Source organism: Vulpes vulpes, chromosome X, assembly GCF_048418805.1.
Source record: "Vulpes vulpes isolate BD-2025 chromosome X, VulVul3, whole genome shotgun sequence".
NCBI lineage: Eukaryota > Metazoa > Chordata > Mammalia > Carnivora > Canidae > Vulpes > Vulpes vulpes.
The window spans coordinates 47,580,529-47,604,761 of record NC_132796.1 but is presented as its reverse complement, the minus strand read 5'-3'; the positions used below and the strand labels follow the sequence as shown (position 1 = coordinate 47,604,761).

At 37.4% G+C, this 24,233-nt stretch overlaps 1 protein-coding gene across 7 annotated transcripts in view; it reads right to left on the bottom strand.

Annotated features, from left to right (window-relative positions):
* Positions 1-24,233, bottom strand: part of ZC3H12B (zinc finger CCCH-type containing 12B) — a 443,182-nt gene that overhangs the window by 155,267 nt on the left and 263,682 nt on the right. For 6 of the 7 annotated variants that reach the window (XM_072744679.1, XM_072744681.1, XM_072744680.1 and 3 more), the window contains exon 2: positions 15,888-16,091. The exons of the other annotated variant lie outside the window; for it this stretch is intronic. The gene's annotated coding sequence lies outside the window, so the exon portion shown is untranslated. The remainder of the gene's footprint in view (positions 1-15,887; positions 16,092-24,233) is intronic. 7 annotated transcript variants of the gene reach the window in all.

Here is a 24,233-nt window from a genome sequence, read left to right as displayed (position 1 = left end):
CAGGCATAGTTTACTGGTAATGAACTCCTTTACGTTTTGTTTTTTTCTGGGAAACTCTCTCTCTCTCCTTTTCTGAATGACAGTCTTGCTGGATAAATAATTCCTGGCTGCATATATTTTCCATTACACATATTGACTATTTCCTGACTTTTTTCTGGCCTGCCAAACTTCTGTGGACAGATCTGCTGCATACCTGGCTTATCTTTCCTTGTATGTAAGGAATTTTTTCCCTTTATGCTCTCAGGATTCTTTCCTTTTCTGTGTATTTTGTGAATTTCACTATTATATGCCTTGATGATGCTTGGCTTTTGTTGAATTTAATGGGAGTTCTCTGTGTTTCTTAGATTTAAATGTCTGTGTCCTTCTTCAGATTAGGGGATTTTTCAGCTATAATTTGTTCAAATAAAACTTCTATCTCTTTATCTCTCTCTTCCTCTTCTGGGACTCCTATGATATGAATGCTTTTATGTTTTAAGAAGTTACTGAGTTCTCTATGTCTACCTTCATTGTGCATTACCATTTTCTCCCTCTTCTTTTCGTTTATAGTTTTATCTATTTTAGTCTTTTCTCTTTTCCTTCTGATAAGACTGGTTAGGTGGTTATCAATTTCATTAATTCATTTGAAGAACCAGCTCTTAGTTTTATTAATCTGTTGTACTGTGTTTCTTGTCTCTATATTATTAATTTCTGCTCTAATATTTATTATTTCCCTTCTACTGGCTTTAGGCTTTATTTGTTGTTTCTTTTCTATATATTTTAGGTATAAGGTTAGGTTGTGTATTTGAGACTTTTCTTGCTGCTTGAGGTAGGCCTGTATTGCAATACACTTCCCTCAGATGACTGCCTATGCCATTATTTGCCATAATTTTCTCCTCTATACCACTGATTTGTTCTTCTGCTTTGTACATGTTTTTATGGCCTTCATTTGGGATTGCATTTTTAATTTTTTTCCTGATTAGATCTTAGTTCTTTTACTCTGCAGTAAGGGATTCTTTAGTGTCTTCTATGCTTTTTTCAAGCACAGCTAGTATTCTTATAAGCGTTGTTTTCGATTCTAGTTCATATCTTGTATCTAGATCCTACTTGTATCTTTACTGATTGAGTCCCTCATTTTTTCTTTTGGAGTGAATTTCTGTCTCATCATTTTTTCAAAAAAGCAAAAAGAAGAAATAAAAACAAAACAAAGCAAAACAAAAAATAAAGAAAAAAAACAATCTGCCAAAACTGGATCTTGGGTGTGTTTTTTTTGCTTGTTAAAAATATCTTCATCCTGAGGTGCCTGGGTGGCATAGTCAGTTAAGTGTTCTACTGTTGGTTTCAACTCAGGTCATGATTTCAGAATCCTGAGATCAAGCCTCACATTAGGATCCATGCTCAGTGTGGAGTCTGATTAAGACTCTCTTCCTCTCCTTCCCTCTCTAAAATACATAAATAAAATCTAAAAAAAATCATTCCCCCTAAAATAAATTTTAAAAATAAAATAAAATGAAAGTAAACAAATATTAAAAATATATAAAATTGATATACAAATAAAAATTGAAGGGGCATCTGTGTAGCTCAGTGGTTAAATGTCTGCTTTTGGCTCAGGTTGTGATCCTGGGGTCCTGGGATTGAGTCATACATCAGGCTTCCTGCAGGGAGCCTGCTTCTCTCTCTGCCTGTGTCTCTGCCTCTCTCCCTCTCTGTCTCTCATGAATAAGTAAATAAAATCTTAAAAAACAAATAAAATTAAGAAAATTTAGTAATAAAAATTTAAGAAAGGAATTGAAAAAAATTATAATAAAAAATAAGGAATAAAAGTAAAAAGGAATCTAGATCCTATTTTCTCCAAGAGCTGAGGCTTGCAGCATTCTATGATAAGTAAATTTAGGGTTGGAAAGTTGTTTGTGCTGGTCTTATGGGGGGGTCCTGTTCTGCTGATTCTCAAATGGACTTACTCTAGTAGAAATGTGCCTTCAGGACACAGTGGGGCAGGGCTTGGTTTAAGCAGCTCCAGCTTCCCTAGGTGCCCTTGTTTTGCTCCCTGAAGGTTTTCAGTGCTGATGGGTGGGGCAGTGCCCCACCTTCTAGCCCCAGAGCTGAAAGTTCACACCCTAACTCTTCAGTGAGCCTTTATAGAAGAGCAAACTATCACTGTGTCTCCAGTTCCCCCTCAAAATCCTATGTTCACCCTATGTCTAAGCATTTTTATCTCAAGCACAGGGCTGAGTTTCAAAACTCTGAATTTTAGGGGCTTCTCACAGCCTGTAGCTACACCATTCCTGCCAAGGGAGACTGTTGTCACACTTTTGCCATTTGTTGGCCCAGGAAATCAGTTACATGACCACGCAGTGGTTCTCAGTTTATGGCAAAACAGAGCAGACAGCTGGCACCAAGACCTGCTATTCTCAGCCATCTTCCACACTTCTATGCCTAGGAACAGTGCAGCATGTTGGTACCCTTTGTTCTTCTTTAAACTCAGGTGATCTTCAGACTATGATGTCACACCTGAATTTCTGCCCCACTCCACCACCTGAGCACCTTTAAGCCAGGCACCTCCCCCACTGTCAAAGACATCTAAAAGTTCATATTTTGTGTTCTGCTGCTTACAATACTTTACAGTAGTATCCATTTGCAGGCTGTCTCCCTGGTATCATATCCACAGCTATATCACCCCCAATTCAACCCTCCACAACTCCTACCTTTCAAAAGGTGGTCACTTTTCTACTTGTATACTTGCAGCTTTTTTTTTCTCTCAGCACTCTGATTAATGTTTTAGGTGTTCAGAATGATTCAATACCTATCAACACAGCTCAAACACAAGAGACAAAACAAGCTTAGGGTCCCCTAAATCTTCTGACATCATCATTGACTTAATTGTTTTTCTGGTTATCAGTCTGTTTAAGAGTTCTATTTCAGTCCCTTCCACTTCCCCATTCTTCCTCTGGCTTCCCACTAAGGGTCCTGGGAGGGCTCCCCTGGCCTTAAAAGGGGCCCAAGAGCCCATCTCATTCTGATCTGCCCCACTCCACAGCACTGGCAGCAGCAGGTATGGCCAGTGGGGAAGGGCGCTCGGCCCCAAGATACCCCCCGACTGACCTGCGTTTCACTAGGTGTGGCTCACACCCACTTCTCTTCCTTCCCACCTTGCCTGGTCTCTGCTCTGGGTCAGACAGCCCCCTTTGGGCACAGGAAGGAAGGCAGGAGGGGTTTAATACCCCCTACCCTCTAAACAGGCTCCAGCTCACCTTCCTCCCTGGAATCTATTGCAGTGAGGGAAATGCATCCCCCCCCCTTTATCCTGGTGAGGCTCAGGAGGTCCACGTTCCCTGTGACAGCCACCTGAGGTGGGCTAGAGACCCTGCCTAACCCCATGTGCTTCCGCCTCGGCTTCAGTATCCGCTTTCCTCACATGGGACACTGATAACAAGGAGCTAGCCTTGCCCACTCTCACCCTTCTGCTCCTCCCCATCCCCCAAGGTTCTGGTTCCATTTTTTCCTCTGTTCACAAACTACCTCTGGACAGTTGTGTTGTTTTTGTTCAATGTTTCCATTCTTAGACATCTGTCATTGCTGCTGCAACCAGCGCCAAATGTTCATCCTCATTGCCTCCTCTTGTCCTGCCCATGTCCCCTCCTCCAAGAATCTTAGGGGAAGGGCCCCAGGGCAGAGCAGGCTGAGTTACCTACCACCCCAGTCCCAGGGAAGGTGGGTCCCTAGGGTGTTGCAGCAGAGTGAGGGGGGGCCTGTATTGACCGTCGAGGGTGTAGGGGCCACCTTCTCCCCCTGTTCTGCTGGGGAGGAGGTACTCATTATTTGTCCCATCCTGGGGTCCCCCATCTGGTTTCCTATTTGCAGTTACTTGAATAAAAACAATATCCTTTTCCGAAAAAAAAAGTTCTATTTCTTCCTGTTTCAGTTTTGGTACTTTATATGTTTCAAGGAATTTATTCATTCTTGCAAGTTGTCCAATTTTTTGGCATATAGTTTTTCATAATATTCCTTCATAATTGTTTAATTCATGTGGTATTGGTTATTTCTCCTCTCTCATTCATGATTTCATTTGAATATTTTCTCATATATTTGATAAGGGTGGCTTGAGGTTTATCAATTTTATTAATTTCTTCAAAGAGCCAGCCAGCTCCTGGTTCCTTTCATAGGTTTGAAATTCTTTCATTTCCGTAACATTTATTTTTGTTCTGAACTTTATTATTTGCTTCCTTCTGCTGACTTCAGGCTTCATTTGTTATTCTCTTCCTAGTGTCATTAGGTATAAGGTTAGTTTGTTTACTTGAGATTTTTCCTGTTTCTTGAGGTAGACTTGTTTTGCTATACACTTCCCTCTTAGGACTGTTTTTGCTGCATCCTAAAGGTTTTGGAACATCATGTTTTCATTTTCATTTGTTTCCATGTGTTTATTTTTAATTCCCTCTTTGATTTCCTGGTTGATCCATTCATTGCTTAGTAGCATATTGTTTAACCTTCATGTATCTGTGGTCATTCCACATTTTTTTTCTGATGGTTGAATTCTGGTTCCATAGCATTGTGATCAGAAAAGTTGCATGGCAAAAACAGACACATAGATCAATGGAACAGAATAGAGAATCCAGAAGTGGACCCTCAACTTTATGGTCAACTAATATTCAATAAAGGAGGGAAGACTATCCATTGGAAGAAAGACAGCCTCTTCAATAAATGGTGCTGGGAAAATTGGACATCCACATGCAGAAGACTGAAACTAGACCACTCTCTTGCCCCATACAAAAAAAGAAACTCAAAATGGATGAAAGATCTAAATGTGAGACAAGATTCCATCAAAATCCTAGAGGAGATCACAGGCAACATCGTTTTTGACTTGGCCACAGTAACTTCTTGCAAGATACATCAATGAAGGCAAGAGAAAGAAAAGCAAAAATGAACTATTGGGACTTCATTGAGATAAGAAGCTTTTGCACAGCAAAAGAAACAGTCAACAAAACTCAAAGACAACCTAAAGAATGGGAGAAGATATTTGCAAATGACCTATCAGATAAAAGGCTAGTATCCGAGATCTATAAAGAACTTATTAAACTCAACAGCAAAGAAACAAACAATCCAATCATGAAATGGGCAAAAGACGAACCGAAATCTCACAGAGGAAGACATAGATACGGCCAACAGGCACATGAGAAAATGCTCCACATCACTTGCCATCAGGGAAATACAAATCAAACCACAATGAGATATCACCCCACACCAGTGAGAATGGGGAAAATTAACAAGGCAGGAAACAACAAATGTTGGAGAGGATGTGGAGAAAGGGGAACCCTCCTGCACTGTTGGTGGGAATGTGAACTGGTATAGCCACTCTGGAAAACTGTGTGGAGGTTCCTCAGAGTTAAAAATAGACCTGCCCTATGACCCAGCAATTGCACTGTTGGGTATTTACCCCAAAGATTCAGATGCAATGAAACGCCGGGACACCTGCACCCGGAGGTTTCTAGCAGCAATGTCCACAATAGCCAAACTGTGGAAGGAGCCTCGGTGTCCATCAAAAGAAGAATGGATAAAGAAGATGTGGTCTATGTATACGATGGAATATTACTCAGCCATTAGAAACGACAAATACCCACCATTTGCTTTGACGTGGATGGAACTGGAGGGTATTATGTTGAGTGAAATAAGTCAATCAGAGAAGGACAAACATTATATGGTCTCATTCATTTGGGGAATATAAAAAATATTCAGAAAGGGAGATAGAACATGAAAGACTCCTAACTCTGGGAAACGAACTAGGGATGGTGGAAGGAGAGGTGGGCGGGGGTTGGGGGTGCCTGGGTGACCGGCACTGAGGGGGGCACTTGATGGGATGAGCACTGCGTGTTATTCTATATGTTGGCAGATTGAACACCAATAAAAAATAAATAAAGAGAAAAAAGAAAAAAAAAGAAAAGTTGCATGGCATGACTTCGATATTTTTTTATTTGTTCCAGCCTCTTTGCTTACCTAACATGTGTTCTATTCTGGAGAATGTCCCAAGTGCACTTGAAAAGAATATGTATTCTGCTATTTTAGGATGGAATGTACTGAATACATCTGTTAACTCCATCTGGCTCAGTGTGTCATTTAAAGCCATTGTTTTCTTGTTGCCTTTTCATTTAGATGATCTGTCCATTGATGTAAGTGCGATAATAAAGTCCTCTACTATTATTCTATTATTCTATTATTATTGATTAGTTGCTTTGTGTTTTTCATTATTTTTAAAAATATTGGTGTTCCCATTTTGATTACATAAATATTCAAAATTGTTAGATCTTTTTATTGGATTGTCACCTTTGTGATTATATAGTGCCCTTCTTTGTCCCTTACTACATTTTTGTTTTAAAGTCTAGTTTGTCTGATACATATATTGCCACTCAGTTTTCTTTTGACATCTATTTGCATGATAAATGTTTCTCTATCCTCTCACTTTCTATCTGCAGGTGTCTTTAGGTCCAAAATGATTCTCTTGTAGGCAGAATATATAGGTCTTGTTTTATGAAAAAAACATACTGACATGCTATGTCTTTTGATTGTAGTGTTTGATCAATTTACATTCAAATTAATTATTGATAGAAATGTACTTTTTTTTTATTTTTTTTTAAATTTTTTTTAAATTTTTATTTATTTATGATAGTCACAGAGAGAGATAGAGAGAGGCAGAGACACAGGCAGAGGGAGAAGCAGGCTCCATGCACCAGGAGCCCGACGTGGGATTCGATCCCGGGTCTCCAGGATCGCGCCCTGGGCCAAAGGCAGGCGCCAAACCACTGCGCCACCCAGGGATCCCTAGAAATGTACTTAATACAATTTTATTACTATTTTTGTTGTTGTTTCTGATGATCTTCACTGACATTTCTTGTGTTTATCACTTTTGCTCTCCTTTGCACTAAAAAAATATCTCCTTTAATATTTCTTGCAGGGCTTGTTTAGTGGTCACTAACTTTAATTTTTGTTTGTGTGGAATGCTCTTTATCTCTCCCTTTTCCTGAATTATTGTTCAGGATAATTAAAGCCTTTCTGGATAGATTATTCTTGGCTGCAGATTTTTTTCCCATTCTTTAGTTTATTTTTTAGTTTTATTTGTTTATTTAAGTATTTAAGTAATCTCTGCATTCCATGTGGGGCTCAAACTCATGACCAAAGGATCAAGATTCATGTGCTTCACCAACTGAGCCATCCAGGTGCCCCTCCAATATGTACTTTCAATATATCATGTCATTCCCTTCTGGTTTGCTAAGATTCTGTTGAGAAATCTACAGATAGTGTTGTGGGTTTTCCCTTGTGAGTTATGGCCTTCCTTTATGTTGCTACATTTAAGATTATTTCTTTATCATTATGTTTTACAATATGTCTTGATATTGGCCTGCTTTTATTGATTTGGGTGGGAGTTCTCTGAGCCTCCTGGATCTGTGTATCTGTTTCCTTCCCCAGATCAGGAAAGTTTTCAGCTAGTCTTTTTAAAATTATTTTTTAAAAGATTTTATTTACTTTAGAGAGAGAGTGCACAAGCAAGTGGAGAGAAGAGTAGCAGGGAGGGAAAGAGACTGAAGCAGACTTCATGCTTGATATAGAGCCTGATGTGGGGCTTGATATAACAACTGTAGGAGGAGCATGATCTGAGCCAAAACCAAGAATTGGACACTTAACTGACTGAGACACGCAGGCGCCCCTCATCTAGTCTTTTTTCAGATACATTTTCTGCCTTCATTTCTCTCTTCTTTGTCCTCTGTGACTCCTATAATATGAATATTATTACATTTTATGGAGTCACAGATTTGTCTAAGCCTATTCTTGCATTCCATAACTCCTCAATACTTTTGTTCATCTTAATAATACTTTCCTATACTTTGTCTTCTATGTCATTAGTTCATTCCTGTGCTTCTTCCAGGCTGCTGTTCACTGCCTCAAAGATGTTTCCAGTCTCCATTCTTCCTTTTTGGTTTTTTTTTTTAATTCTTCTATCTCTGTGGTAAGTGTCTCACTAATTTCTTCTATTATTTTTCCCCAGCTCAGTGAGTATTCTTATGATGATTGCTCTAAATTTTTTTTCCTTTTTTTTACCTTTTCTATCTAGTATAATTCATTTATTTTTGATATATATATATATATATATATATATATATATATATATATATATGTATTTTGTTGGAGTTCAATTTGCCAACATATAGCATAACACCCAGTGCTCATCCCGCCAAGTGCCCCCCTCAGTGCCCATCACCCAGTCACCCCAACCCTCCGCCCACCTCTAAATTTTCCAACAGGCATTTTACTTATATCTGTTTCGCTTAGATCTCTGGCCATGGCCTTATATTATTGTTTTATTTGGGGTGAATTCCTCTGTCACTTTGTCTTGCCTCTGCCATCTTCTCTGTGTTAGAAAAGTCAGTTATGTCTCTTGCTTCTACAAGTAATGACCTTATGAAGAAGAGGTAATGTAGTGCCCTGTGCTGGGTGCTTCAGTGTGTGTCTCTTCTGTGTGCTTGTGTGCTCTTCTGTTGTGTTTTAGCTGCTCTATCCCTTTGGGCCAGTCATCTGTGGTGGCTCTCCTTCACTGCTATGAGCCGTGTTTGGTCTCTGACCTGAATGTGGCTAGTTTTAACTAGGTGTGTGACAGTCTACTTTAAAATGGGATGTGATACCATCTGCACCAGAACTGAGGCCCTGCGGAACTCTCTTGAAAGGAGACATGGGGGATCCCTGGGTGGTGCAGCGGTTTGGTGCCTGCCTTTGGCCCAGGGCGCGATCCTGGAGACCCAGGATTGAATCCCACGTCGGGCTCCCGGTGCATGGAGCCTGCTTCTCCCTCTGCCTGTGTCTCTGCCTCTCTCTCTCTCTCTCTCTCTCTCTCTGTGTGTGTGTGTGTGACTATCATAAATAAATAAACATTTATTTAAAAAAGAAAAAGAAAGGAGACATGGTGTGGTGCTGGTCTTCAGGATGAGGGGCTGCTACACTGGGGCTGAGGCAAGCTAGACTGAGGGGCATTCCCAAGAGAGTGCAGGGATGCCAGGCCTGGTGTATGCAAGTTAAGCAGCCAGTGTTGGTGCTGCACTGCTTCCCACAGTTGACTTTGTGTCATGCTAAGGTGCAGTGGAGGGAAATGGCACAGGCCAGCTCCTTTGTTCCCAGAGAGGCATTTTCATGAACACTACCTCTCAGAGATGTGCTACAAGAAGAGTGAATAATATCTCCACTGTGTGCCCCCAGACATTGCTCAGATCACTCTTTCTATGCTGTCTACTCCTGGGTTGTTTGCTTGCCTTCTCTCTAGGAACAGTAGAGTACCCTCTGGCCTCTATAACAACCAGGTGGTTGTACCTTATCCCAACCACTGATCTTTAAAACTCTATGCTTTAACTCCTGCTGCTTGTAAGAACATATGAAAATTCAATCCCTCTCATTTTCCAGTCCAATGACTTTGGAGAAACATTCTCCTTATGCATTCTGTTGTGTGCTCCTCATTCTCTTGCACTTCTCTGAGACCAGAGCTCCCTTCCCTCCAGAGAACCTGTAATCTATTTCTCCCCTAAACCCTATCTCTACACTTCCTACAGTCTTTGATGTAGCTTCTTCTCTCCTTTTGGCTATGGAGTTTGTTCTCAGTCTTCACATATATTTTGGGGAGTTAGGATTATTTCATATTTACCTAGTTGTGTTAGTGAGACAGGCAAGCCTAGGGTACTCCTACTCTGCCACCATCTTCCTTTCTCAGTAATCATTTACATTAAATTCATTTCATATATAATTTCCACTTATTGTAAGGCTGGATAAAACCATGTAGGAAGTTTGGTGTTGTGGACAGAATATTGGGGTTAGAGACACACAGTCCAAATCTGGATTTCTGGTTCTATCATGTACAAACAATGTGACTGTGGAAATTGTTGAGTCTCAATCTTTTGAGAAAAGTTATTCTGAAACTCTTAATTTATTATAAAATTTGATGGTTTTTTTTTCTTCTTCCAAGTTTTTATTTATATTAACCCTCAGTGTGTTCCTTGTAGTTAAGAATCTGCTTTACGGTTTGATTCATTTTTTTTGCATATGTTCATCTGTCTTCTTTCTCAAATTCTATACATAACTGAAACCATATGGTATCTGTCTTTGTATGACTTATTTTCCTTGCAAAGGCCAAAATTTCATTATTTTGATGGCTGAGTCATATTCCAGTGTGTGTGTGTGTGTGTGTGTGTGTGTGTGTGTGTGTGTGTGTTGCATCTTCTTTATAGATTCATCAGTCGATAAATATTTGGGCTATCTCCATAGTTTGGCTATTGTTGATAATGCTGCTATAAACATTGCAGTGCATGTACCCTTTTGAATTTGTCTTCTTTTATCCTTTAGGTAAGTACTAGTAGTGCAATTTCTGAGTCATAAGGTAGTTCAAGTTTTAACTTTTTGAGGAACATACATACTGTTTTCTAGAGTGGCTATACCAGTTTTCGTTCCCACCCACAATGCAAGAGGATTCTCCTTTCTCCACATCTTCATCAACACCTGCTATTTCTTGTGTTAATTTTATCCATTCTGACAGGTATGAGGTGGTACCACATTTTAGTTTTGATTGTATTTCCCTGATAATGAGATATGGTGAGCATCTTTTCATGTGTCTTTTAGCCATCTGGATATTTTCTTTGGGAAAAGAGTGTATATTCATGTCTTCTGCCCATTTTTTTACTGGATATTTTTTGGGGGAGGTGGATATTGACAAGTTCTATATATATTTTTGAATACAAACATCAGATATGCCATTTGAAAATATCTTCTTCCATTCTTAAGATTATCTTTAGTTATGTTGATTGTTTCCTCTGATTTGCAGGGTTTATTTTATTTTTTTATCTTAGGGTTTCCCCATTGAGGATATTAGCTGTGGGTCTTTTTGTATATAGCCTTTATGATGTTAAGGTATGTTCCCGTAATCTCTACCACATTGAGGGTGTTTTTTTTTTTTTATCGATTATGGATGTTGTACTTCCTCAAATACTTTTTCTTCATCTACTCAGAGGATAATATAATTCTTATCAATTCGTTTATTAACTAGTTTATCATGTTGATTGATTTGTAAATATTAAACCACACTTGGAGCTCAGGAATAAATCCCAACTTATCATGGTGAATGATTCTTTTACTGTATTGTTAAATTAAATTTGCCAGTATTTTGTTGAGAATTTTTGCTTCCATTTTCATTGGGAATAATGACCTGTAGTTCTCTTTTTTATTAGAATCTTTGTCTGGTTTTGGAATCATGGTAAAGGTCTCTTGATAAAATGATTTTGGAAGTTTTCCTTCCATTTCTATTTTTTGGGAAGAGTTTGAGAAGAAAATATATTATTTTTTTAATATTTGGTATAATTTGCCTGTGAATCCATCTGGCAATGGACTGCTTTGTCAGGAGTTTGTTGATTACTGATACTATTTCTTTACTGGTTATTGATATGTTCAACTTTCTATTTCTACCTGTTTCAATTTCATGGCTTATATATATCTATGAATTTATCCATTTCCTCCAGATTGCCCAAACTGTTGACATATAACTTTTCATAACATTCTAATGTAATTGTATTTCTGTGGCATCAATTGTGATCTCTCCTCTATCATTTGTGATTTTATTTATGTAGGTCCTTTCTCATATTTTTAATAAGTCTGGTGAGGTGTTTGTCAGTTTTATTAATCTTTTTTTGAAAGAAAAACCTCTTGGTTCCCTTAGTGCTCATTTGATACACTTTCCTCTCATATTATGACATTTTATTGTCTACCAAGTACATTCACATTTATTACCTCGTTATTCACACAACAATTCTATGAGATATGGATTATTTATCTCATATTATAAATGACAAAACTGAAGTTCAGATAAATGAATGGCCAAAGAATATGTGGTATATATACAATGGAATATTACCCAGCCATAAAAAGAATGAAATCTTGCGATTTTCAATAATATGGATGGAGATAGAGAGTATAATACTACGTGAAATAAGTCAATCAAAGAAAAATACCATACAATTTCACTCTTATGTGGAATTTTAGAAGGAAAACAAATGACCAAAGTTTAAAAGGGAGAGGGAGAGAGAGAGAGAGAGAGAGAGAGAGACCAATAAACAGACTTCTTACATATAGAGAACAAACTAATGGTTGCCAGAGGAGAGATGAGTGGTGGGGATGGGAGAAATGGGTGATGGAGATTAAAGTGTACAGTTATCATGAGCACTGAGTGATGTGCAGGATTGATGATTAATTACATTGTACACCTGAAACTAACATAACACTGTCTGTTAATCATACTGAAATTAAAATTAGAAAAAAAATTAATAAATAAAAGAACTTAGGCTCAGAGAGATGAAGTGAATTACACAAATTTATATTGTAAATAAGAGGTAGAACTAAAATTGTAATTCAGGTTATTTGACTACAAATCAAAAGATCTTGTCACTATACCACAGTTGCCAATAATTTTCACATACTTAGTGAATTATAAAAAAATATTAAAGCCGTAATTAAAAGTATAAACATCAGGTGGAAGACCTTTTAAATTAACATATCCATTTTTCTTTGAATCTCTGAATTTCCTACAGAACACTTCTGAAAGAAACTGAGGAAGACACAAAGAGATGGAAAAATATTCCACGTTCATGGATTGGAAGAATTTATATTGTGAAGTGTCTATGCTACCCAGGGCAATTTATACATTTAATGCAATCCCTATCAAAACACCATGGACTTTCTTCACAGAGTTGGAACAAATCACCTTAAGATTTGTGTGGAATCAGAGAAGACTCTGGATAGCTAGGGGAATATTGAAAAAGAAAACCATATCTGGGGGCATCACAATGCCAGATTTCAGGTTGTACTACAAAGCTGTGGTCATCAAGACAGTGTGGTACTGGCACAAAAACAAACACATAGATCAATGGAACAGGATGAGATCCCAAAAATGGGCCCTCAACACTATGGTCAACTAATATTCGACAAAGCAGGAAAGACTATCCACTGGAAAAAAGGACAGTCTCTTCATTAAACACTGCTGAGAAAATTGGACAGTCACATACAGAAGAATGAAACTGTACCATTCTCTTACACCATACACAAAGAAAAACTTAAAATAGATGAAAGATCTAAATGTGAGATAAGAGTCCATCAAAATCCTAGAGGAGATCACAGGCAACACCCTTTTTGAACTTGGCCACAGTAACGTCTTGCAAGATACATCCATGAAGACAAGAGAAACAAAAGCAAAATTCAATTATCGGAACTTCATCAAGATAAAAAGTTTCTGCACAGCCAAAGAAACAGTCAACAAAACTAAAAGATAACCTACAGAATGGGAGAAGATATTTGCAAATGACCTATCAGATAAAGGGCTACTATCCAAGATCTATAAAGAATTTCTTAAACTCAACAGCAAAGAAACAAACAATCCAATCATGTAATGGGAAAAGGACATGAACAGAAATCTCACAGAGGAAGACATACACATGGCCAACAAGCACATGAGAAAATGCTCCGCATCACTGGCCATCAGGGAAATACAAATCCAAACCACAATGAGATACCACCTCACACCAGTGAGAATGGGGAAATTTAACAAGACAGGAAACAACAAATGTTGGAGAGGATGCGGAGAAAGAGGAACCCTCTTGCACCTTTGGTGGAAATGTGAACTGGTACAGCCACTCTGGAAAACTGTGGAAGTTCCTCAAAGAGTTAAAAATAGAACTGCCCTAAGACCCAGCAATTGCACTGCTGGGGATTTACCCCAAAGATACAAATGCAGTGAAATGCTGGGACACCTGCACCCCAATATTTATAGCAGCAATGTCCACAATAGCCAATCTGTGGAAGGAGCCTCAGTGTCCATCAAAAGATGAATGGATAAAGAAGATGTGGTCTATATATACAATGGAATAGTACTCAGCCATTCAGAAGGACGAATACCTACTATTTGCTTCGACGTGGATGAAACTGGAGGGTATTATGCTGAGTTAAGTCAGTCAATCAGAGAACGACACTCTTCATATGGTTTTACTTATGCGGGGAATATAAAAAATAGTGAAAGGCATTATAGGGGAAAGGAGAGAAATTAAGTGGGAAAAATCAGAGAGGGTGACAAAACATGAGAGACTCCTAACTCTGGGAAATGAACAAGGGGTAGTGGAAGGGGAGGTAGGTGGGGGATGGGGTGACAGGGTGATGGGCACTTGACAGGATGAGCACTGGGTGTTATACTATATGTTGGCAAATGAAACTCCAATAAAAAATGTACAAAAAGAAAAGAATCTATGACATCAGCTTAGCTACTTCTTATTAGACATCTTGCCAGAGGCAAGGGAAACAAAAGCAAAACTAAAGTATTGGGAGTTTATGAAGACAAAATGTACATCAAAGGAAACCTAAACATTTATAAATTATAAAAATAAAATACGTTTAAATTCCTTAGTCTGATCAAGGGTCCAAAGGTTTGTATCATGAGTACAATCATTTCGAATAAACTTTAAGCTGCTGCTTTAGCTAAACTAAACAGATTTTACAATAGAAGGCTACATTGCTACATTGGCCTACTCTAGGCATTTATCTACTCTGCCTACCTGCTCTAGAAAAAATGATTTCCATATATATACTATCTGAAGAAATGCAGAAGCATCAAAAAAGGAAAAATGTCAGAATCACAGGTATTTCATTGTTGAGAATAGTTGCTTCTTTCTCTAGAACTGCTTTTTTTTTCTTTAGCTGCATATATTGGGATTGCTAAAGAATTTTCTGAATATACCATGTCAAAATCTTTCCTCAGAAAATTAAAACTAAATTTAATTCTTCATAGGAAAACCATGAAATTATATATAGTTTCTCTTAGATGTGTAGTCTTCTCTAACTACAGTGTTTTAGAGATCAGAGAGACCCATGTCTAAAACACAACCCTGAACTTAATAGCTGCATGGGCCTTGGACAATTCAAGTAATCAATTCAAGATCATTTTCTATGTGCAAAATGAAAATGAGCACATACATCATGAGATCATTATGAGGATTAAATCAGGTAACATATATTTTGGTACTTGATTATTAGCTCAATAAATGATAGTTCTTTTTCCCTTACTCCTCCTAGGCTTATTCCTTTTTAAAAGCCTAATTTTTTTTCAGCCTAAGAAAATAATCTCATTAGGTATGTTCTTCTGATTTTCAGTACCACTTTGATAGCTCAAGTTTCTGAGAGTAAGCTTAATTTTCTTACAAAAGTAGCCTTAGCTTTTCATATTATACATATTGTGATAAACTTTTTAAAATATTTTATTTATTTGTCATACAGAGATAGCAAGCACAAACAGGGACAGCTGCAGAGGGAGAGGGAGAAGCAGGATCCCCACTGAGCAGGGAGCCCAACGTGAGGCTTGATCCCAGGATCACGGGATCATGTCCTGATCCGAAGGCAGATGCTTAAACAAGTTAGCCACAGGGGATCCCTGGGTGGCTCAGCGGTTTGGCGCCTGCCTTTGGCCCAGGGCGCAATCCTGGAGTCCCAGGATCGAGTCCCACGTCGGGCTCCCAGCATGGAGCCTGCTTCTCCCTCCTCCTGTGTCTCTGCCTCTCTCTCTCTCTCTCTGTCTATGATAAATAAATAAATAAATCTTTAAACAAAAAAAAAAACAAGTTAGCCACATAGGTGCCCCAGGACCATGACAATATTATTACAATAGTCTATTCTTTTCTTTCTTTCTTTCTTTCTTTCTTTCTTTCTTTCTTTCTTTCTTTCTTTCTTTCTTTCTTTCTTTCTTTCTTTCTTTCTTTCTTTCTTTTTCTTCTTTCTTTCTCTCTCTCTCTCTCTCTCTCTCTCTCTCTCTCACACACACACACACACACAGCCCTCAAAAACAATATATACCAAATACCTACCTCTTAACATTTCCAATGTCTGGCATATATCTTCGACAAGCTCAATTCTTTGGAGGTCTATAGTCCACATCTCTATTTCTTACTTATTTGGCTTATTCATTATATCATGGCTTTTATCTTCTGTTGCTGAGTCAGAATTGTCAACAGTAATCCAAAGCCATGGAAAGAGAGATTCCAACAGAGTTGCATAAGCAGAAGGCAAACCTATGGTGAGAATTCAATAAATCATTCTCTGAAACACATTTTATCCATATAAAGTTCAATACTACAGTCAGGACAGGAAAAGATTTGGATATCAAAATTGATTGTTCAGTTCAATAATTGTACTAATCTGATGTGAAGCATTCTTTTAGTTTTTTAAATATATCGACTCAGAGTCTTCCATAGGCTTATGAGAACTTCTCTCATGACTGGATAAGATGCAATATAAAAGAAATGTAGCAAAAATTTGCATGCACACACACACATACATACATACACACACACTTAAAAAAACATATATGAGCAGTGAATTTTTTAAAAGATTTTATTTATTTATTCATGAGAGACACAAGAGAGAGGCAGAGACATAGGCAGAGATCCCAGAAACCTGGGATTACTCGCTGAGCTAAAGGCAGATGCTCAACCACTGAGCCACTCAGGTCTCCCATGAACAGTGAATTTAAAGAGAACTACTTTATCTAGACTTCTCATTAAGTAGCAGAATGTTTTCAGATAGATCCTACATATAATTTGCTGATTAAGTTTTACTATTCTCTCTTGTTTATCTATGGAAAGTGAAGTAAGATCATAAATGCAAAAGGACCACAATTTAGAATAAGCATTAATATTCTAAAGATCTGTAATCTATATTTCTACCTTAGAATTTTCTTTTAGTTCACTTGCAGTCAAATTAACTAAAAAGTCACACCTACAGTTTACAAAGTTGACAAAAACAAGAAAAATATGTGACTAAAACTAGCCCTGAACCTTCTTACTAATTCTCTTCTACCTCACTTCAAAATAAATGAATATTTTTGAAAAATTTTAAAAACTAAATTATTACACTAATAAGTAATTATCATTTTATAATTTTAAGTTTCTTAAAATGTTTCCTAACTAGAAGTTTGTGCATTAAAACCATGTTCCAGGAGCAAAGTATGGCCTAACAAAGGTTTATGGAGGTCTTTATCATTATCTCCACTTACTAAGAATTTAGTATTTTTAAGTATTTTTTCATTCCCTAAATATTACTTTTAGTAGTGTGGTGACGACACTTTCAAAACTTAGATATAAAGTAAGATATAGACCACACTTTTTGACAAATAAGGTTTTTCTGTTGCTTCTTGGTGCCATATGCAATCCAAAAGATATAACTTTGATTTTGGAAAAACTGGAACTTATGGAGCACAGTGATGGCTTGGAAGGATAATGGGAGATAATTCTTGAAATTAAATATGTCTTGGATCCAGGGCCAGATGGCTTCCCTGGGGAATTCTATCAAACGTTTAAAGAAGAAACCATACCTATTCTACTAAAGATACTAGCCAATAGGATATAACAATACATTAAGAAGATTATTCGCCATGACCAAGGGGATTTATCCCCGGGATGCAAGGCTGGTTCAACACTCATAAAACAATCAATGCGATTCATCATATCAGAAAGAGAAAAAACAAGAACCATATGATCCTCTCCATAGATGCAGAGAAAGCCTTTGACAAAATACAGCATCCATTCCTGATCAAAACTCATCAGAGTGTAGGGATAGAGGGAACATTCCTCAACATCTTAAGAGCCATCTACAAAAAGCCCACAGCCAATATCATTTTCAATGGGGAAACACTGGAAGCCTTTCCCCTGAGATCGGGAAGATGACAGGGATGTCCACTGTCTCCACTGCTATTCAACATAGTACTAGAAGTCCTAGCCTCAGCAATCAGGCAACAAAAAAATAAAAGTCATTCAAATTGGCAAAGAAGAAGTGAAACTCTCCCTCTTTGCAGATGACATGATACTGTATATAGAAAACCCAAAATACTCCACCTCAAGATTGCTAGAACTTATACAGCAATTCAGTTGTGTGGCAGGATACAAAACCAATGCCTGGAAGCAGTGACATTTCTATACACTAACAGTGAGATTGAAGAAAGAGAAATTAATGAATCAATTCCATTGAGAATTGCACCCAAAAGCATAAGATACCTGTGAATAAACCCAACCAAAAAGGAAAAGGATCTATACCCTAAAAGCTACAGAACACTTCTGAAAGAAATTGAAGAAGACACAAAGAGATGGAAAAATATTCCATGCTCATGGATTGGAAGAATTAATACTGTGAAAATGTCTATGCTACCCTGGGCAATTTACACATTTAATGCAATACCTATCAGGATATCATGGACTTCCTTCACAGAGTTGGAACAAATCATCTTAAGATTTGTGTGAAATCAGAGAAGACCCTGGATAACCAGGGGAATATTGAAAAAGAAAACCAGAGCTTGGGGCATCACAATGTCAGATTTCAGGTTGTAGTACAAAGCTGTGATCATCAAGACAATGTGGTCCTGGCACAAAAACAGACACATAGTTCAATGGAGCAGAATAGAGAATTCAGAAATGGGCCCTCAACTTTATGTTCAACTAATATTTGACAAAGCAGGAAAGATGATCCACTGGGAAAAGGACAGTCTTTTCAATAAATGGTGTTGGGAAAAGTGGACATCCACATGCAGAATGAAACTGGACCATTCTCTTACAGCATATACAAAGATAAACTCAAAATGGATGAAAGATCTACATGTGAGTCAATAATCCATCAAAATCCTAGAGGAGAACACAGGCAACACCCTTTTTGAACTTGGCCATAGTAACTTCTTGCAAGACACATATATGAAGGCAAGGGAAACAAAAGCAAAAATGAATTATTGGGACTTCATCAAGATAAGAAGCTTTTGCACAGCAAAAGAAATAGTCAACAAAACTACAAGACAACCTACAGAATGGGAGAAGATATTTACAAATGACCTATCAGATAAAGGGCTAGTATCCAATATCAATAAAGAACTTATTAAACTCAACAGCAAAGAAACAATCCAATCCTGAAATGGGCAAAATACATGACCAGAAATTTCACAGAGGAAGACATACACATGGCCAACAAGCACATGAGAAAATGCTCTGCATCACTGGCCATCAGGGAAATACAAATCCAAACCACAATGAACTACCACCTCACACCAGTGAGAATGATGAAAATTAACAAGGCAGGAAACAAATGTTGGAGAGGATGTGGAGAAATGGGGTGAACCCTCTTGCACTGTTGGGATTGTTACCTGGTGCAGCCACTCTGGACAAATGTGTGTAGATTTCTCAAAGAGTGAAAAATTGAACTGCCCTACGACCCAGCAATTGCACTGCTAGGGATTTACCCCAAAGATACAAATGCAGTGAAACGCCAGAACACCTGCACCCCAATGTTTATAGCAGCAATGTCCACAATAGCCATACTGTGGAAGGAGCCTCAGTGTCCATCAAAAGATGAATGGATAAAGAAGATGTGGTCCATATATACAATAGAATATTACTCAGCCATTAGGAAGGACGAATACCCAATATTTGCTTCAACGTGGATGGAACTGGATGGTCTTATGCTGAGTGAAGTAAGTCAATCGGAGAAGGACAAATATTATTTGGTCTCATTCCTTTGGGGAATATAAAAAATAGTGAAATGGAATAAAGGGGAAAGGAGAGAAAATGAATGGTAAATATCAGTGAGGGTGACAGAACATGAGAGTTCTAATTACTTCAAGTGCCCTCTTCTATGCCCAACACTCAGTTACCTCAACCATCCACCCACTTCCCATCCAGCAACTCTGTTTGTTTCCTATAGTTAAGAGTCTCTTATGGCTTGTCTCTGTCTCTGTATTCATATTACTTTGTTTTTCCTTCCCTTCCCATGTTCATTTGTTTTGTTTCTTAAATCGCACATATGAGAGAAATCATATGGTGTTTGTCTTTCTTTGACTTATTCTACTTAGCATAGTGCCTCTAGTTCCATTCACATCATTGCAAAAGGCAAGATTTCATTCTTTTTGATGGCTGAATAATATGCCGAAGCATATATGCTTCCTCTTCTTTACCCATTCATGTGTCGATAGATATCTGGGTTCCTTCCATATTTTGACAATTGTGGACATTATTTCTATAAACATTGGTATGAATTTGACCCTTTGAATCACTATGTTTGTATCCTTTGAATCAATACCTAATACTGCAATTGCTAGGTCCAAGGTTAGCTCTGTCTTTAACTTTTTTAGGAAACTCCATACTCTTTTCTAGAGTGGTTGCACCAGTTTGCATTACCACAAGAAGTGTAAGAGAGTTCTCCTTTCTTTGCATCCTCCAACAGCCACTATTTCCTGACTTGTTAATTTTAACCATTCTGACTGATGTGTGGTGATATTTCACTGTGGTTTTGATTTGTGTTTCCCTGAAGACAAGTGATGTGGAGCATTTTTTCATGTACCTTTTGGCCATGTCTAGGTCTTCTTTGGAGAAAGGGCTGATCATGTCTTCTGCCCATTTGTTGACTAGATATTCTAGGTTTTGAGTGTTTGGATTGAGAAGTTCTTATTAGAATTTGGATACTAGTCATTTCTCTGATCAGACATTGGCAAATATCTTCTCCCATTTCATAGGCTTCCTTTTAGTTTTCTTAGTTGTTTTCTTTGCTGTCCAAAAGCTTTATATATCTATATTTTTAAATATTTTATTTAAGAGCAATAAAGAGAGAGCACAATCAGGGAACAAGAAGCAGAGGAGATGTAGACACCTGGCTGAGTGGGGTGCCTGATGCAGGTCTCTATCCCAGGACCCTGAGATCATGACTTGACTTGAAGGCAGGTGCTTAACCAACTGAGTCACCAGGTGATCCAAAAGCTTTTTATCTTGATTAAGTCCTAATAGTACATATTTGCTTTTGTTTCCCTTTGCTTTTGGAGATATGTCAATCAAGAGTTGCTGCAGCCAAGATCAAAGAGGTTGCTCCCTGTGTTCTCCTGTAGGATTTTGATGGACTCCTGACTCATATTTAGGTTTTTCATGCATTTTGTGTTATTTTTGTGTATGGTGCAAAAAAGTTATCCAATTTCATTCTTATGCACGTGGCTGTCCAATTTTCCCAATACCATTTGTTAAAGACTTTTTTCTATTGGATATTCTTTCCTGCTTTGTCAAGGATTAGTTGACCATAGAATTGAGGGTCTATTTCTGGGTTCTTGATTCCGTTCCATGGACCCATGTGTCTGTTTTTGTGCCAGTACCATCCTGTCTTGATAAACAGATTTGTAATATAGCTTGAAGTCAGGCATTGTGATGTTACCAGCTTCAGTTGTCTTTTTCTACTTTCCTCTGGCTATTCAGGGTCCTTCTGCCTCCATAAAAATTTTAAGATCATTTGTTCCAGCTCTACGAAAAATGCTGATGGTATCTTGATATGAATTGCACTGAATGTGTAGATTGATTTGAGTGGCATAAAATTTTAATAATATTTGTTGTTCCAATCCATGAGCATGGACTTTTTCCCATTTCTTTGTGTTTTCCTCCATTTCTTTCATAAGTATGCTATAGTTTTTAGAGTATAGATCCTTTACCTCTTTGGTTAGGTTTATTACTAGGTATCTTATGGGTTTTAGTGCAATTGTATGTCAGATCAATTCCTTTATTTCTCTTTCTTATGTCTCATTATTAGTGTATGGAACTGCAACTGACGTTTATGCATTGATTTTCTATTCTGTCACTTTGCTGAATCCTGTATAAGTTCTGTCCATTTTTAGGTAGAGTCTTTTGTGTTTTCTACAGAGAATATCATGTCATCTGGCAAAGAGTGAAAGTTTGACTTCTTCTTTGCTGATTCAGATTCATTTTATTTCTCTGTTTTCTGATTGCTGAAGCTGAATTGAGTAATATGCTGAACAGCAGTGATGAGATTGGACATCCCTGTCATGTTCCTGACCTTAGGGTAAAAATTCTGTTTCTCTCCATTGAGGATGATATTTGCTGTGGGGTTTTTCATATATCGTTTTTATGATATTGAAATATATTCCCTCTATCCCTAGACTGTGGAGAGTTTTTGTCAAGAAAAGATGCTGCATCTTGTCAAATGCTTTATCTGCATCTATTGAAAGGATCATATGTTCTTGTCTTTTATTAATATGGTGTAATCATTGATTGATTTGTTTATGTAAAACCACTGTTGCAGCCCTGGAATAAATCCCACTTGGTCGTGGTGAATAATCCTTTTAATGTACTATTAAATCCTGTTAGGTAGTATATTGGTGAGAATTTTTGCATCTTTGTTCATCAGGGATATTGGTCTATAATTCTATTAGAAATCTCCATCTAGGTTTGGGATGAAAGTAATGCTGGCCTCATGAATGAGTTTGGAAGTTTGCCTTCCATTTCTTCTTTTTTATTTTCTTTTTTGGAACAGTTTCAGAAAAGTAGGTATTAATTCATCTTTAAATATTTGGTAGAATTCCCCTGGGAGGCCATGTGGCCATGGACTCTTGTTTGTTGGGGGGACTTTTGTTTCCTGATTCAATTTCTTTGCTGATGATGGGTCCATTCAGATTTTTAATTTTTTCTTGTTTCAGTTTTGGGAGTTTATATGTTTCTAGGAATTTTTCCATTTCTTCCAGATTGCATATTTTTGGCACATATTTGCTCATAATATTCTCTTAGAATTGTTTGTATTTCTTTGGTGTTGGTTGAGATCTCTTTCATTTTATTTATTTGGGTTCTCTCTCTCTCTGTGTCTCTCTCTCTCTCTCTCATAAATCTGGATAAGGGTTTTATTAATCTCATTAATTCTTTTGAAGAAGAAGCTCCTAGTTTCATTGATCAGTTCTACTAATTTTCTGATTCCAATATCATTTATTTCTGATCTAGTCTTTATTATTTCATTTTTCCTGCTGGAGTTAGGCTTTATTTTCTGTTCTTTTTCCAGCTCCTTTAGGTGTAAGTTTAGGTTGTGTGTTTGAGATTTTTTTCTAATTTCTTGAGGAAGCCCTGTATTGTTATATACTTTCCTCTTAGGACCCTCTTTGGTACATTCCTAAGGTTTTGAACTGGAGTTTTTTCGTTTTCATTTGCTTTCATGTATTTTTAAAAAATTCTTCTTTAATTTCTTGGTTGACCCATTCATTCTTTAGTAGGATGCTCTTTAACCTCCAACTATTTGTGTTTCTTTCAATTTTTTTCTTGTAATTGACTTCTGATTTTAAATATTTATGGTCTCAAAATATGCATGGAATAATCTGTCTTTTTGTACTTGTCTAGACCTGATGTGACCCAGTATGTAATCTATCCTGGAGAATGTTTCACATGCACTTGAGAAGAATATATATTCTGCTGCTTTAGGATGAAATGCTTTGTATATATCTGTGAAGTCCTTCCAGTCCAGTGTGTCATTCAAAGTCCTTGTTTTCTTGTTGATCTTCTGCTTAGATGACCTATCCATTGATGTGAGTGGGGTGTTAATATCCATTACTACTATTTTATTATTATCAAGGTGTTACTTTAATTTGGTTATTAATTGGATTATATAACTGGCTGCTCCCATGTTAGTGACATAAACATTTACAATTGTTAGATCTTGTTGAGCAGATTCTGTTAGTATAATACAATGTCCTTCTTCATCTCTTATTCCAATCTAGTTTATAATCTAGTTTATCTGATAAAGATTACTACTATAGCTTTCTTTTGATGTCCATTGGAATAGAAATGTTTCTCCACCTTCTCACATTCAGTGGAGGCATCTGTGGGTCTAAAATTAGCCTCTTGTAGACAGCATATTGATGAGTCTTTTTAAACATTCAACCTGATATCCTATGTCTTTTTTTGAAGCATTTAGTTCATTAACATTGAGAGTAATTATATAAATACATGGATTTAGTGCCATTGCATTACCTATAATGTCACCGTTTCTGTATATTGTCTCTGTTCCTTTATGGTCTTTGTTACTTGTGGATTCTTTCTTCATTCAAAGGATTCCCTTTAATATTTCTTGCAGGGCTGGTTTGGTATTCACAGATTCCTTGAGTTTTTGTTTGTCTTGGAAACTCTTTTTCTCTCCTTATATTTGAAATGACATCCTTGTCAGATAAAGTATTATTGGCTGCATATTTCCCCCATTTAACATATTGACCATATCATGCCAGTCCTTTCTTGTGGGCCAGGTCTCTGTGGACAGGTCTGCTGCCAGCCTTATTTGTCTACCTTTAAATGGTAAGGACCCTTTGTCCCAATATGCTTTCAGGATTTTCTCTTTATCTCTGAAATTTGCAAGCTTCACTACTATATGTC